Raw genomic sequence first — 15,592 nt, forward strand, 5'->3', positions numbered from 1 at the left:
GGGATTGTTATCTATATTTGCTATCTATGATGTCAAGTGCATAATGAAAATTGACCTCTAGATGCACATGGGCCACCTTTTATCACAAACTCCTAAGAAAGTTTGTGGCCTCTCTCTCTCTCTCTCTCTCTCTCTCTCTCTCTCTCTCTCTCTCTCTCTCTCTCTCTCTCGGGATTGTTGTTCCTATGACATAAAAAAGCTTCTCTCAACAAGTGTGTGGGTAAATAAACAAAAATTGGACTAACCCTTCTGTTTGCCGCCCAAATGTGGCAGAAGTGGTTAGTCCATGGAGTTGATATTCTCTGTGTGTGTGTGTGTGTGTGTGCACGTGCACATAATATTTTGTTTAAGGTTTTAAACAAATTTAATACACTTTCGTAAAAAGAAAACATCCCAATTAGAAAATATCTCTCTTTTCCCATTTTTATCCCAATAAATCAATCTATAAAATTTATCCCTCTTCTTATTTTTATCCTTTCTCTACCATTCCCCTCTCTTGCATATTGTTAACAAAGTACTAACCTATTTGATCACCTTAAGTATTTTAAGTACTCAAGTAGCAAAGTAGCTTACTCTAATGGCTTGCAATTTTCATGTTTTAGAATCTTATTACTAACCTACTTGATCACCTTAAGTATGTTGAGTACTCAAGTTGTTGTTAATATTAACCTTCCGGCAGGGAAGTTGTTCTTGTCAAGCTTCTTTGCAACAATCTAGTTAATTCCATCATTCCACATATTGTCTATAGAACAAACTCACAAAAAAAAACACTCTTGTTTATCCTGCACAAACTATTGTATTCTCTACAAAGCGAGAGGTATCAGAGTCTAGTTCATGCAAAGGAGCTGAGCACGGCAAGCATGAGAAGCACATGGAGCTGGTTCTCATGCTAAGGAGGAAGATAAGTGAAATATAAAAAAGATAAGTGAAAAGATTGAGGGAGGAAGAGATGCATATTTTCATGGTATTAGAGTTTGGTTCATACTAAGGAGCTGAGCAGTAAGCATGAGATGCACATGAAGCGGTATGCGGGTAAGAGATTCACCTACTCTCTCCCCTTTGTGTTGGCTACTACACCCTTGTCGTCAAGAGGCACTAGCAATGAACTTTGATTGAAGATCTATCTTCTTGGGAGCGGAGATGCAACATGTTCACATTATAGACTGCATGTACATAGTACTTTAGTACTTATGTTGTATTTCACTTATCTATTGTTTGGTAGAACCCTTTATTGTTGTGAAGAAGAAGAGAAATTTTCAGCCTCTCATCTTGTGTGTTCTCTTCTAGGGTTTGTGTGAGTGTGTGTGTACTTAAAAGAGCTCAAGCTCTCTTCCTCCCTACATATTTTCAACCCAAAATTACCCTTCCCACATTTCCTCTAGAGGAAGAACCAATAAGCCCGATTCGATCCTATGAGAGTACCTTACCACACTTACAACTTGATGTTAACATTCATGTGGTGAAGATCTTGACTAGACCTAAAAAAATAAAATGGGACTATCCTATTCAAGACTCAAAGAACCTCAATTGATATTAAATTATAATAGTTTAGGATTTAAGTGAAACTAATTATTGACATTGGAATAACTCACAATGTTACCTAGGATAGATAATATCCATGGTTTCTACAACAAATTCAGATTATGCTAACACCCGATAAATGGTGAGCTATTAAATTATGAAATTATTGAAACATTAAAAATGTTACTTAGATAATGTGCAATTAAAAGACTTAAATTCTTATGGACAAAAATTACAATATAAATTATGTTGAAGAAATAGTATGCATATATAAATATAAATATAAATATAAATAAATAAATATATATGACGTATGCTAAAAAAATTAAAGTATTGATGGCAAAAGATTTTATGTCAAAAATAAAAAGTATGGAAAAGGTTTACCTAAGGCCAGGGGTGGCAAGAGCCTTGTTCATAAAGCCTAAAAACGATGGTGAGGGAAACTTCTCACAAGAAGGGTAATAGCCATTATTGGGAGCTCTTCTTTAGTTTTAGGAATATGGATGCATATTTTTGATAATATATTAAAGAAAAACAAAATATGTAGTATTTAGAAATATGGATGTGTATTTCTAGATAAGGCATCTGGGTAGGCATTTTGAATTAGGGAAGTAATGTCAAGGTCCACTACTTTTATTGTCGGATCACAAGCAGTTCCACGGGTCCAAAGCATGAGTGGCCCCATCCATTAAGGAAAAACTTAGGGGATTCACAATCGATGAGTTTTCCACTACTTTATGAATGTATGGCCTTGGTGTGTTTCTAAGAGCCAGAAGAAGTGGGAGGATCAAGGATTGGTTGGTCATTGTAGAATAATTCTTGATAAATACAACATTAGGGGAAATTTGAGCATAAAAAGGGCCCTATAAGGATCCCTAATTTTAAGGAATTAAGACTAATTTTATTGAGGCTTAAGGAGACAAAGCTCATAATGACGCCTACTTTTGGGCCTAAAAGTAGGGGATCTCTCTAATTTTTGAACTAGGATTCTCACTAGGATTCTCTTTCTAACTGTTAAAACCCCTACTCGGATTCTCACTAGGATTCTCTTTCTAACTGTTAAAACCCCTACTAGGATCATTGATAGCTATGCTTTTAATCTTATTTACTCCACTTTAATAGTCATATTTGAAATTTCCCCTACATTTTGTTTCTTTCAATCATTACTATTACCAACCTCTGTAATAAGATTCTCTCTCTCTCTCTCTCTCTCTCCCTTTTTCCCAAGCTCTCTTCTCCTATTGCAAATATAATAGGTCTATCTCCCTCTCTCTCTCTCTCTCTCTCTCTCTCTCTCTCTCTCTCTCTCTCTCTTTATCTGTCTCTCTCATTCTTCCCCAAGCTCCCATTGGGATACAATACGATAGCCCTATTGTGAATATAATAGGATAGCCCTTAGTCACTTCATAATAGTCTCTTCCATTTTTCGAATGGCAAAGATTTTAGATTCAATAAGGGTGTGGAAGGTGGACTTGCATATTCGCATATTGAATGAATATGTACCAATCAAGAAAGAACGCCTAAATGCACCAATCAAGAAAGAAGGCCTAAATGCACATGAGAAGCATCCAATAAGACAACAGGGTCGAACTAATGTGGATCTTTGGGTTGATGTGGTTAGTGGCCTCCCTCACCTTTAAATAGACCCTCATTCCTTTGTATTTTCATATTGGAGCATTAACATGCGAGTATTATCCTCAAAATTAGTATATTTCTATTATCCCTTTATTTTGCCTCTTCTCTTGGGAGCTTTGGAGCTTCTCTCTCCTCCAACCTCTCTTGGAGATTTCTCTCTCTCTCTCTCTCTCTCTCTCTCTCTCTCTTGGTGGCCAAGGACTTGCTTGGGGGCTCCACTTCTAGCCAAAGAATCAAGCCTAATTCAAAGGTAATCCATAATGTCTAAATTGAATTGTGTTAATCTTTATGCTTAATTATAATGTTTTCTTTAAGAAAATCTCTCTCTTGATAAGATTAATCATCGTTAGTTATGAGATCCTTAGTAAAAGGATGTTTTTCAATGATAATGTCTTGTTTCAATCTCAACTCTAGGCTTGTTGAGCTAGAGAATGAGAACTGATATTTTCATGATTTTAAATTAGTAAAAATGATGGTTAATTCTTTTTAGATTGATTATGAGTAGGAAAAATTACTTTAACTCGTTCTAAATGGGAAGAGGATTATACTAACAATTTTGGAAGTGAGGAATGGTTAATTTAGTTTAATCAAGGAAAATAATCATACTTATGCTTATAATTATGGTTATAATTATGCTAAGTATACAGAGTTTCTATCATATTTTCACTACAAGTTTTCATTCAATTAGAAAATTGAAAATTATCAGTAATAACAGCGAAGCCATAGCAATTTTTTCAGAAAAAAATTACATATCTTATTTTTATGCATAATGCTAAAAGAGGAATCCCTACCATATTCTAGGTTTAGATATTTTATGCAAAAAGAATGATTTTTATCATATTCATGGAAAATACTTTTTAGTATTTATGCATAATTATTTAATTAAGAGAAAAGAGAAAATTATTTTTATGCATAAGAATTTTGATGTAAAAAGAGGAATTCCCATGATATTTGATATCCAAATAATTAAATGTTAAAAAAGGAAATTTTGGCATAAATTAAAATATGAGTATTTATCAAAAGTGAAATTTTGAGTATTATTATTTTATTAAAAAGTATGGGTAAAATTGATTTTGTAAATCCCATGAATCTTTTATTCAAAAAGAATAATATTGAATATATCTTATTTTGAGAAATTTGAGAAAGAATGTGAAAATTATCCATCGAGAAAACTTGGATAATTCTTAATCAGAAAAGGGAATCTGGAATCCTGAAAGAATTAAGGATCCAATAAGTAAACAAAAATTTAGATTTAGTCTTCATTAAGCTTAAGAAATGAAAACACTACGTAAATGCTCTTTCTGAGTTTTTACTATAAATTTCTGATAAAGTTCATTTTTTCTTTTTAAACCTTCAACAACACTCTGATACGTAGATTTAATGGGATCAAGAAAAAGTTACCTTCAACTTAGCCAAGCAATTTGCAAAAACTTAGAAAAATTTTATCAGTATATCAAAAGTAGAGTAACCGTACTAAATGGATGTGATGTGGATCTGAATAGATGTAAATGGATGTGATGAGATGTGATGTGGATTTGAATAGATGTAAATGGATGAGATGTGATGTGGATTTGAATAGATGTAAATGGATGTAATGTGATGCGGATCTGAATAGATGTAAATGGATGTGATGTGATGTGGATCTGGATAGATGTAAATGGATGTGATGAGATGTGGATGGATGTGATGTGATGTGGATCTGGATAGATGTAAATGGATGTGATGAGATGTGGATGGATGTGATGAGATATGGATGGATGTGATGAGATGTGGATGGATGTGAATGATGAGATGTGGATGGATGTGAATGGGCGTGATGTGATGTGGATGGATGTGATGTGATGTGAATGGATGTGAATGATGAGTGTGAATGGACGTGATGTGATGTGGATGGATGTGAATGGATGTGAGGTGAGGTGATGTGATGTGGATGGATGTGAATGGATGTGATGTGATGTGGATGGATGTTAATGGATGTGATGTGATGTCAATGGATGTGAATGGATGTGAATAGATGTGATATGAGGTGAATGGATCAGAATAGATGTGAATGGATCTGAATGGATGTGAATGGATGTGAATAGATGTGAATGGATGCGAATAGATGTGAATAGATGTGAATAGATGTGAATGGATGTGAATGGATGTGAATAGATGTGAATAGATGTGAATGGATGTGAATGGATGTGAATAGATGTGATGTGAGGTGAATGGATCTGAATAGATGTGATGTGAGGTGAATGGATCTAAATGGATCTGAATAAATATGAATAGATGTGAATAGATGTGATGTGAGGTGAATGGATCTGAATGGATGTGAATAGATGTGAATGGATCTGAATGGATCTGAATGGATCTGAATGGATGTGAATAGATGTGATGTGAGGTGAATGGATCTAAATGGATCTGAATAAATATGAATAGATGTGAATAGATGTGATGTGAGGTGAATGGATCTGAATGGATATGAATAGATGTGAATGGATTTGAATGGATCTGAATGGATCTGAATGGATATGAATAGATATGAATGGATATGAATAGATGTGAATAGATGTGATGTGAGATGAATGGTTCTGAATAGATGTGATGTGAGATGAATGGTTCTGAATGGATGTGATATAATGTGAGTGGATGTAAATGGATGTAGGACGATGGGAATGGATATGAATGGATGTGGAATGTGCGATGTGAATTAATGTAGAAGAATGTGGAATAATGAGAAATGACCTGGAAAGATGTGGAAAGATGGGAGTTGTTGGTTGGAAAGTGTAATTGTATATAAAACCTGTTTTTAAAAGATTGTTTTATGTTAAGAATGATGGGAAGCATTTTGACTATCTTGTAGATTAAGGTCGTTGTTGAGGACCTATGTGATAAGGTTACAACCAGCTAACGAAGAGTCAATGAAGGACGTCTCACGTGGCAAGGTCGACCGAAGTCTTGACCAGCTTCGGTTCGATTAAAATGGTGAGCTTCTGGTACGGTGGATGAGGGACCAAGGAAGCGGCGTATGAGTAAAGCACTAGGTGACCTGTGAGAAGGAGCCTAGAGGGTGCTGACCATATGGTGCTTGGGCTCTGGGTCGGTTGAAGATACCCATGCGTGCGTTGGGGAAGAAAAATGAGTTGGAGTTGTTTTCGGACCAATCCAACCATGGGAATCCGAATGATTGGGGTATGGTCAAGGGTGGTGGGCAACACCACTTAATGTCATGACTCGTACGCAAAGCACTAACGATCCCAAAAAATAATGGAGAACCTATAGCTTAGTCTTCTACTTATACCTTAGAAAGAAGAAGAAGGGCTAAAACATGGGACGATGAGACTCTACAGTGGTGATACAAGATGGTTTAGATGAGGGAATAGTCACAACACTATAACCACCAAGTCAAGATATGGAACCAAAGTAGAAGGTTGAAATGTTAGTCCACCACAGTGCATATGATGAGACCATTTATGATGGACAAGTCATGGGAAAGTTGATTTGTGGCAAAGAAGCCTCAGATTTAGCCACAATGGATATTTAATTGCATCTGGTTGATTGGCCTTGGTGGTCTTCAACGGATGAGTCCATGGCTCTTGTTGGTTGATCTTGCTGATCTTCAATGGAGAGTCCATCTGGATTCTCTTATGTGATTATATTCCCGGGTACTATAAGCTAGGAACTATTGAAAAGACCCCTAAGTGAGCAGGTGGTGAGCGTTCTGGTTTTGCTAATGATTCATAGGTACATTGATGAGGGAATGATTAAAAATTGGAGTTCAAGCTAGATATTTTAGAGGATTATGATCAGTGATACTATGGTTGCATTAAAAGATTGTTTTAAAGATAGCCGAATCTGTGAAAAAGGTAATTTCATATTGGGTGTGTAAGTGGTGTGACTATCTTGAATTTTGCTTGAAGCGCTGGCTAGGGGACATGGGAACTCTTTTCCCTGGCACCTGGGACAAAACATAACCAAATTTCAAAATGGATCCTATCCATATAGTGGTTGGGTGGTTGGCTAACCCATGGGATTGGATGGGGTTAGGCTGTGGGGTTAGGCTGGACTGATGGATCCCTAAAATAAGACTCAATTCTGTTAAGTTACGATAGTTGAAGTAAATCACTGATAAACCTTGTTCTATGAAAAAGAATCAATGGCTGTGCCTCTTAACGAGGAAAAAGGTGTTGGTCTCTATGATCCAAGTGCAAGTTCATCCCTTGACCCGGCCATGTGACCTGCGGGTTCATCCCTTGACCCGGCCATGTGACCTGCGGGTTCATCCCTTGACCCGGCCATGTGACCTGCGGGTTCGGTCGAAATGAAAAAGGGTAATTTAAGGCTCTTGACTACGTTAGAATAATTTTTCCTGGAGGAATCGCCTATGCTTTCTGGGCGAGGGAAGTTTTTTCGGGCCTGGTTTTGGAAGAACCGAGAGATTAGTCTCTTGTCCAGATATTCGTGGGCGAGTTCTCGAGTAGGAGACTCTATCCTGCACAAGAAGTGCTACTTCCGTTGCTAGCACCCCTGAATTTGTTGCGCGGAGGGGGTAGGGATCTTTTAGTGTTGAAAGTGGATGAGTGTCAGATTGTGAAAGGTAAGAGGTTAGAATGAACATGACATGATGATGTGTAATGTAAACTTGGAGAATACTATTGCATCAATGATACATTAACCATTGGAGCTTGGGGAAAAAAGCAAGGCACAAATGGTAAGATCATGTATCCCTACAATGAGTTCAATAATATATTTGTTGATCTACACTGTCTTCAAAGAGCTATGATCTTATTCTATGGACTGCCTAAACAATGTAAGTATTTTTTTACATTATTTTCGAGCTAATAGAAAAATATTTTAAGTAATAAACTTATCTTCTTTTGTTTGTCATGCAGGGTGACAAGGTAAGTTTTGTGTTGAAAGTGGATGAGTGTCAGATTGTGAAAGGTAAGAGGTTAGAATGAACATGAAATGATGATGTGCAACGCAAAATTGGAGAATACTATTGCATCAATGATACATTAACCATTGGAGCTTGGGGAAAAAAGTGAGGCAAAAATGGTAAGATCATGTATCCCTTCAATGAGTTCAATAATATATTTGTTGATCTACAGTGTCTTCAAAGAGCTATGATCTTATTCTACGGAGTGCCTAAACTATGTAAGTATTTTTTTACATTCTTTGTGAGCTAATAGAAAAATCTTTTAAGTAATAAACTTATCTACTTTTGTTTGTCATGCAAGGTGACAAGGTAAGTTTTGTGTTGAAAGTGGATGAGTGTTAGATTGCGAAAGGTAAGAGGTTAGAACAAATGAGTATCCCTCTTTCATCATTTAAATTCATTTATGCATAAAAATAAATTTAACTAAAATTCTTCTTTAATAAAATATCCATTATTTTGGTATTCCAATTTTTCTCTTTCTCCATTGGAATACATGGACTTCCATTGTCATGGGAATTTCACTTTTATCATAAAAAATGAATTACTAGAAATTCCTCTTTTTTCCTAATTAACTATTTATGCATAAGCATTAAAAATCACTTTTTCCATGGTTATGATGAGAGTTTTTTAATTAACCTAGGATGACTAATCCTAGAACATGGTAGGAAGTCCTCTTTTCATATTATGTATGAAAATGATTTATGTGTTAATTTTTCAAAAATTTTGCCATAGCTCCGCTGCTATTACTGATAATTCTCAATAATTTTGAAAAGCATAAGGTTTAGTAATACAGTATGATATAATAACTATCATTTGGATCAATATCCAATTATGGACTTGATTCCTAAGTTTATCATAATTTAAGTAATATAAAAGCATTAAAAAGCCACTTCTTTGGCTTCTAATTTGACAAGCATAGAGTTTACTTTTAGAATTAAGAGTTGCTCCATGAGAAGCATCATTTGAATATAGAATTGGTCATAGGAATGACCATTCTTTGGGGGGGAGAGAGATATACTTTAAAAAAATATTTTAATTTAAGCATAAATGTAAACTTTATGTGTTTAATCACTAAAATTCATTAGAGAGCTTCATTTGCATTGAAGAATCATTCAATTGAATACTTCTCAAGCTTGAGAGGGGTTGAGAAGTGAAAAACATTTAGAGATTAAGAAAAAAATCATAAAGTCACACTTTACCTCTTGTTTTGCTTGATTCTTTAGTCTCTTAGGAGAGGCCCCCAACCAATCAATTGGTTTAGTATGTTGAAGAAGACTCCAAGAAGGTTGAAGAGAGAGAGAGAGAGAGAAGCTCCAATCTCTCCAAATTGTAGAGGATTTTTAGAGGATAATAGAAAATATGCTTATTTTAGAGTAATACTGGCATGGTCTAGTTCATAGATGAGAATACAAAAGAATGAGGGTCTATTTATAGGTGAGGGAGGCCACTAACTGAGTCCAACTAAGTTCTAGAATTTTCCAACTTCAGTTTGGCTGAATTTGGGCTCCCTTTTTGATTTGGTTTGATCCAGGAGAGAGGAGAGATAAAAATATCTTAATATTTTTGAGTTTGAAACTCCTTCACATGTGTGAAATAGGCGCCTCCTTGAAGGCTCTCCATTTCCTTACCAAGGTGTCAAAAATGAATGATTACTTCAAAATATCTCATTTTTTAATAATATTTCATAATTTTTAACTAATAAATCTTGTACTTAGTCAACACTTCATCTTATGTGGGCATTTACTCTATTTTGGGTATTTTCTTTTATTCATTGGATTTATCTCATCCCAACACTTGGATTAATCTTATTGGTCCATAGGAACCTTAATTGGATCATAATTCAAAAATTTTAGAAAATCTTGACCCTTAGGCTAAGGTCTTTCAAATCATTTTTAATTAATTCCAATTGCACCTTGGAAAATTTATTTTGATTTTTTGTTTCAAGGAAACATATTTTTGATATTTATAGAATTTATATATCCAAAAATATCTCAATATTGAATTACCACTCTCTAGAATTTTTTATCTCACTAGGCAAAAACAAGGAAAAATAATATTTTCTTGTATTCAGAAACATGGAATGATTACAAGGTATGAGGTAAAGGCTTATTCATTATTGAGGCTAAGGAGGAATCTTACATGGGGTGATACCAACATTACACATTACATGGTAAACATATAGAGCTTCTTTCTACTCATCAATTTGAAATGATTAATGAATAATAGCTTGTGAATTGGTTTTGTTTTCTTCTGCAGCACATTTTGCATACTCATGGTTCATACTTCATGAATGAATATGGTTCTCTTGACATGTGGAGCACCCAAGGAATGGAAAAATCTCACTATTGAGCTAGAGGAGTATATTTCAAAAACACCCAACATGGAGGAAAGACTCTTACAAATTACCTCAAAGAAATGTTCAATTGGTTCTAGAGATATAATTTTGGGCAAAAACTATCAATGAAAAAGGCCCGTATGAGTGATTTACCAAAGGCAGCATGGAATCAAGACAAAATGAGGAGATCACTGAAGTGAAAAGCTAGCATAAGACCAACACGTCATGCAGCATGGAGATCATCAAGAAGACGAGAAGAAAGAATTTGGATTTAGTGTAACGAAATTTTGTATACAAAATTTATAACATTTTGATGTAAACATTTTTTCTTAATATATATAGACTTGTAATTAAAACTTAATCACAGCATTTCATTATATAAAAGATATAACAAAATATTTACAATGACAAGATAATTAATTGCTCTCGAGTCTCTTCTCTACTTGGTCTTCCTCTTCACTAGGCATTTTTCCTCTATAGCGAAAAAACTTCTTGTGAATATAACCCTTGAGTGCATTTACATCTTCTAGTCTAGCACCTAGATAGCTAGCATAACAGAGGAAGTATCCGGTTCTGGAAGGCCAAAATCCTGTACCGTATCCAAAGATACAAATAGCAACACACTTCTCTATAAGCATGACCTTATGTGTATTGTAAGGGATAAAATAATAGCCCATATATCTAGATAGTGCCTAAAAGTGGAATTTCAGCATCACTAGAATATTTTCTATGGTAGACAATAAATATTTCTTTGTCAGTAGATGGGATGTAGTGTGCAAGAGCAGCATCTTGGCCAACTCTTGCACGGACAACACCTCCACGTCCAAGGAAACCATCGGCATCATCAAGCTCAATGTTAATTAAACAAAGAATTTGGCTTACACATAAATTCAATCAATACCATAAACTCACTCAAGAACAAAATGCTTGTAGTCAGGAATCAGAATAATAGGGGGCATAGACCTCTAATTCATCAGCAAAACCACCTGCCCAAGTCAATTTAGTTATTCTGGAATAATGTGAGGAAGAAAGTGTGGCTATTGTGTAGCATAGTCTCACTAATTTGAAGACTACTAAAGAAAAAGTTCTGCAGCCATCTAAAAATGTTCAATATGAAGGTGAATCATGAAGTTAGGTTTGTAATAAAACATCTCACGTTCTTGTGGTGGATGAAAAATATAAATGTTAATTTTCTTATGTGTTGGGGATGGAATGTGATTATGCAAGTTGCATGAAGATTGAGGATTGTACAGATTTTCAGAGTGAAGATTAGTTAATGGCACCAGATTTAAGTAGAGAATCTGGGATCAGGTCCAAGAGACCAAGGTGAAAAACAATCCATTGTACTAGGGGGAGTAGAGAGAAGTCAGGATGGGTTTTATTAAGAAAATTCAAAAACAACAGTCCAAGCATCCACTTGCTTTTGATGAGAAGATGGTTTATCCTCCAATTGATGATGCTCTTCCAATGAGGGAATAGATTTCAAAAGAGTTTAAAAAATTGCTGATGATGAGAAGAAGAAGGGTGCAGATGTAGAAGTAGAATATGTATGAGGCCTTACTAAAGACTCCACTTCAGATGATGGCAGATCAAATGTTGAACTTAGTGCCTACTTCCAGGGACTTGGTTATTCAAAAATTAACTCATAAGAGAATATAAGAAAACATAGTTGGAATGGTAGAACAAAGTTCAAAAGGGGTTATAGATTTGGGAGTACCTGAGGTGTATTAGGCCACTGATGTTAATTATAAAGTTTCCACTATTGATGTGATTTTCAAACAGTAAGTAGTCAAAGGGGAATTACTTGATGGTGGATCAGGGGTTAATATACTTCTTGAATCAATGTTCAAAAAATTTGGGTTCACAAAATTGGAACCTAGATCGTTTCACATAAACATGACTAATCAGAAGAGAAGAATTCAACCATTGGGTATTCTCAAAGAAGAAGAGACAAATGTTATTGGTTTGAAGTCTCCTATTAAATTTGTGATTCTAAGATTGGAGGATGGAGTTCACCCTTCTCAATGTTGTTAGGGAAATTTGATCTATGTCACGATCACACCAGGCCAAATTTGAGTTACAGTGTTGGCTTAGAGAGCCAGGCCAGATTTGAGTTACAGTGTTGGCTTAGAGAGCCAGTTTATGTAGGTTCTGTGTGCGAACCACATCTTGATAGTGTGCGATGCACACTTCGGTATTTGAGGGCCACTGTTGATTATGTATTGTTTTATGCAGTAGGTGTACCATTGGAGCTATATGGGTACATAGATGAAGATTGGGTAGGCAGTATCTTAGAAGATCTATCAGTGGATTTATGTTTTCATTGGGGTGACGTTGTCAGGTAAAAATCTGAGAAGTGTTTAGGGCTTGTGTACATATGGGATGCATGGCAGGTGAAAAAGCTTTGCCCTGAATGCCCTGGCAAATGTACAGAGTGGGTGGTTTTATGTTTTTTTTTTCGAGCTCTTGGTGATGCCTTCACGTGAAAGTATTACGGGAACCCCGAATGTGATGATGGTTGGTTAGTCTGGGGTTGATTCTGGATGCAGAGATGGCGCTCCATTTTTAGCAAGCATGTGACGATGATCGGCAATGCATGGCACCGACTGCAATGGTCATGTTTTGGTAAGACGTGTGGGCAGTTCTTGCATTTGTTTTGGAAAGTCGTGGGCGCTGCATGTTAAGGTGAAGCACAAGGTAATGAAGAAGAGAATTGTGGCCATCCTCTAGGCTTTAGAAAAAATAATTAAAAAAAAACCACGTGGCCAGCGTGTTGAAGACCACTTGGCTGCTTGCCTTGCTGCCGACACTTTTGCCAGCACAACAGATCGCCTAGAAGGTTGGCGAAGAGAAAAGTGTGGAAGGTAGTCGCGGATGCACCAGAGGGGAATAGAGCCTGGAGCGCGATGACAGAGGGTGGCCTTTTTTTTGTTTGTGTGTGGCTAGGCGCAGCCCGCAGGCACTCTTGCGAGCAGGCTGAGCTAAGGAAAGAAGGGAGCTATAGAGGGACAGGCGACAGCTGGGGAAGTCGCCTCTGGTGTGTGACCGCCTAAAGGTGAGGCTAGGAGAGTTGCTAGTGTAGAGAGGGCTGATGGTCGTGGTAGAGGAAGTGATGCAGGCCGCCTTTGGTGACGGCAGTGAAGCAGCGAAGGATGGTGACTAGCAACAAATAGAAGGCTGACATCGGGCTACTGGTGGTGGCGACTGGAGGAGCCAGAAGAGTGGCTTTTTGTTTTGCTGGGGCCGGCTGCAGGTGTTGACGTCAACTGGGAGACAGCACCAACAGGAAGGAGCCACCTTGGAAGTGTGCTGGTGGCGATGACAGAGGGTGCCAATTGACTGGAAGGAGCGAGAAGGTGGGCTGTAGAGGGGAGCCACCGCCGTGACCAGAAGAGTGTGGCGGGTGGGCAGGCGAAGACAGTAGAGGTGCTGACTATGGGCGAGGATGAGGTGAAGGGCAACCTCTGAAGAGAGAGAGAGTTGATGTAGGTGGTTGGTTTTTTTTGCTTTGAGAACTGGCGGAGGCTGGTGGCAAAGTTGATTGAGGAGGTTGTGGCGACTGCAAGCTGGGGACAGTAGAGAAGCGCCAACTACAGGGAAAGATTCGAGCTATTTTGGAGGACGAGCTTGTGGGCTATTTTTTATGGCTGTGTTTACAGCTGTATGCATGGAGGTTTGGCTGCGTGTACTTGGGCTCAGGGATGTATCTCAGGAAAGATAGGAGACAGGCTTGTGTGGGTTTGTGAACTCGAGGCTGTTTGGTACTCCTTGTCTTGAGAATTAAGGAACCTGGTCGGAACGCGGTGTTCATGTATTTACAATTTGTGACAGCCTATGCAATTCAGCGAGGGCTCTTTGAGACTGTATGTGTTGTTGGGTTTACTTTGATTATGGTGCCCCTATTTTGGCCGTCTTTCTGGTGTGGGTGGTGTGGTGAACTGTGAAAAGTGCAGTGGCTAGTGGTGCCCCCTTTTTGTAGTTGTTGTATCAAAGTTTGGGAGGTGAAGGGCTATAGAGGCATGGTCTTTCTTCTTGTTTTCACCTCACAGATTTCTGGTGCCCCCACTGAGGAGAGCTCAGGTATTTCTCTTGCCTACGAGAGTGTATGCCCCAGAGTAAGAGATTGAAGGAAGGTTTTTCCAGTTTTTTTCTTGGGATTTGAGGTGAAGCTTGGGGATAAAAATGATGTCGTATCCAGAGTTTTTTGGTGGTCCTAATGAAGATGTAGAAGATTTTCTTGAAATAATGGAGGTTGCATGCATAAGCAACCACATCAATGAGCCAGCACAGGTATTGCGACTGCTGAATATATATTTGAAGGGAGATGCGAGGGCATGGTCCAAAACTTTTTTGAAGAGTCCTTAAGGGATGCTGAGCCACGCATTCCAATGACTGAGGATGGATTGAAGACAGCTCTTTTGAATAGGTTCAAGAAGATTGAGGATCTAGATAGGGTTTGGCATGAAGTGCAAGGGTTGACACAGGGTGAATTGAAGCCAATTGATGATTATGTGAAGAAATTCTCTTTGCTGTGGGAGACCTTGTGCAGGGCTTTGGGGGGAGGATCAAGTACCTCCTGACATGATGAAGAAGGATTGTTTTATTGCAGGATTGAAGGGAGGCATTCGCTGGAAGGTTGAATTAAAGAAGCCCAGATCTTATGAGGATGCTGTGGAGATAGCCAAATCAAAGGATTGGAAATTGCAACGGATGAACCAGCTGGGGATGGTTCTAGTGGCAGTGAGGCCTGAAATGAGAAGGGTAGAAGTGGTACCGATGAGAACCGTGCTGGAAAGAGTGTAACCGATAGAAGCTAAAGTGAATAATGCCATACCACAGGGGACAAAGGTGGCACCCACAACTATTACAGCTTCTGACGAAGGGCTTCAACAGGATATGAGGCAAATAGTGGATTGTATGAAGAATCTGAGTTTGAAAATGATGGGGAACACAGGTGGTGGATGTGGCCGAGGCAGAGGTTATAATCAGGAAGGGGTTGAAGGTCAGGTAGGCTATGGAAGTGGTTTTGGCAAGGGTAAACGGTTTATTCCTACATGTTGGAATTGTGGTGAACTTGGACATCTAAGTATAGATTGGGGGGTGATATGTGTCCCTTACCCTCTCAGATTCCCAATGGGGCAAATGATTATGGGATTGAAATTATAGGTGAAGCAGGG

The sequence above is a fragment of the Cibotium barometz genome, chromosome 21 (genome assembly GCF_041138505.1).
Source record: "Cibotium barometz isolate CiBa-2024 chromosome 21, ASM4113850v1, whole genome shotgun sequence".
NCBI classification, from domain to species: Eukaryota; Viridiplantae; Streptophyta; class Polypodiopsida; order Cyatheales; family Cibotiaceae; genus Cibotium; species Cibotium barometz.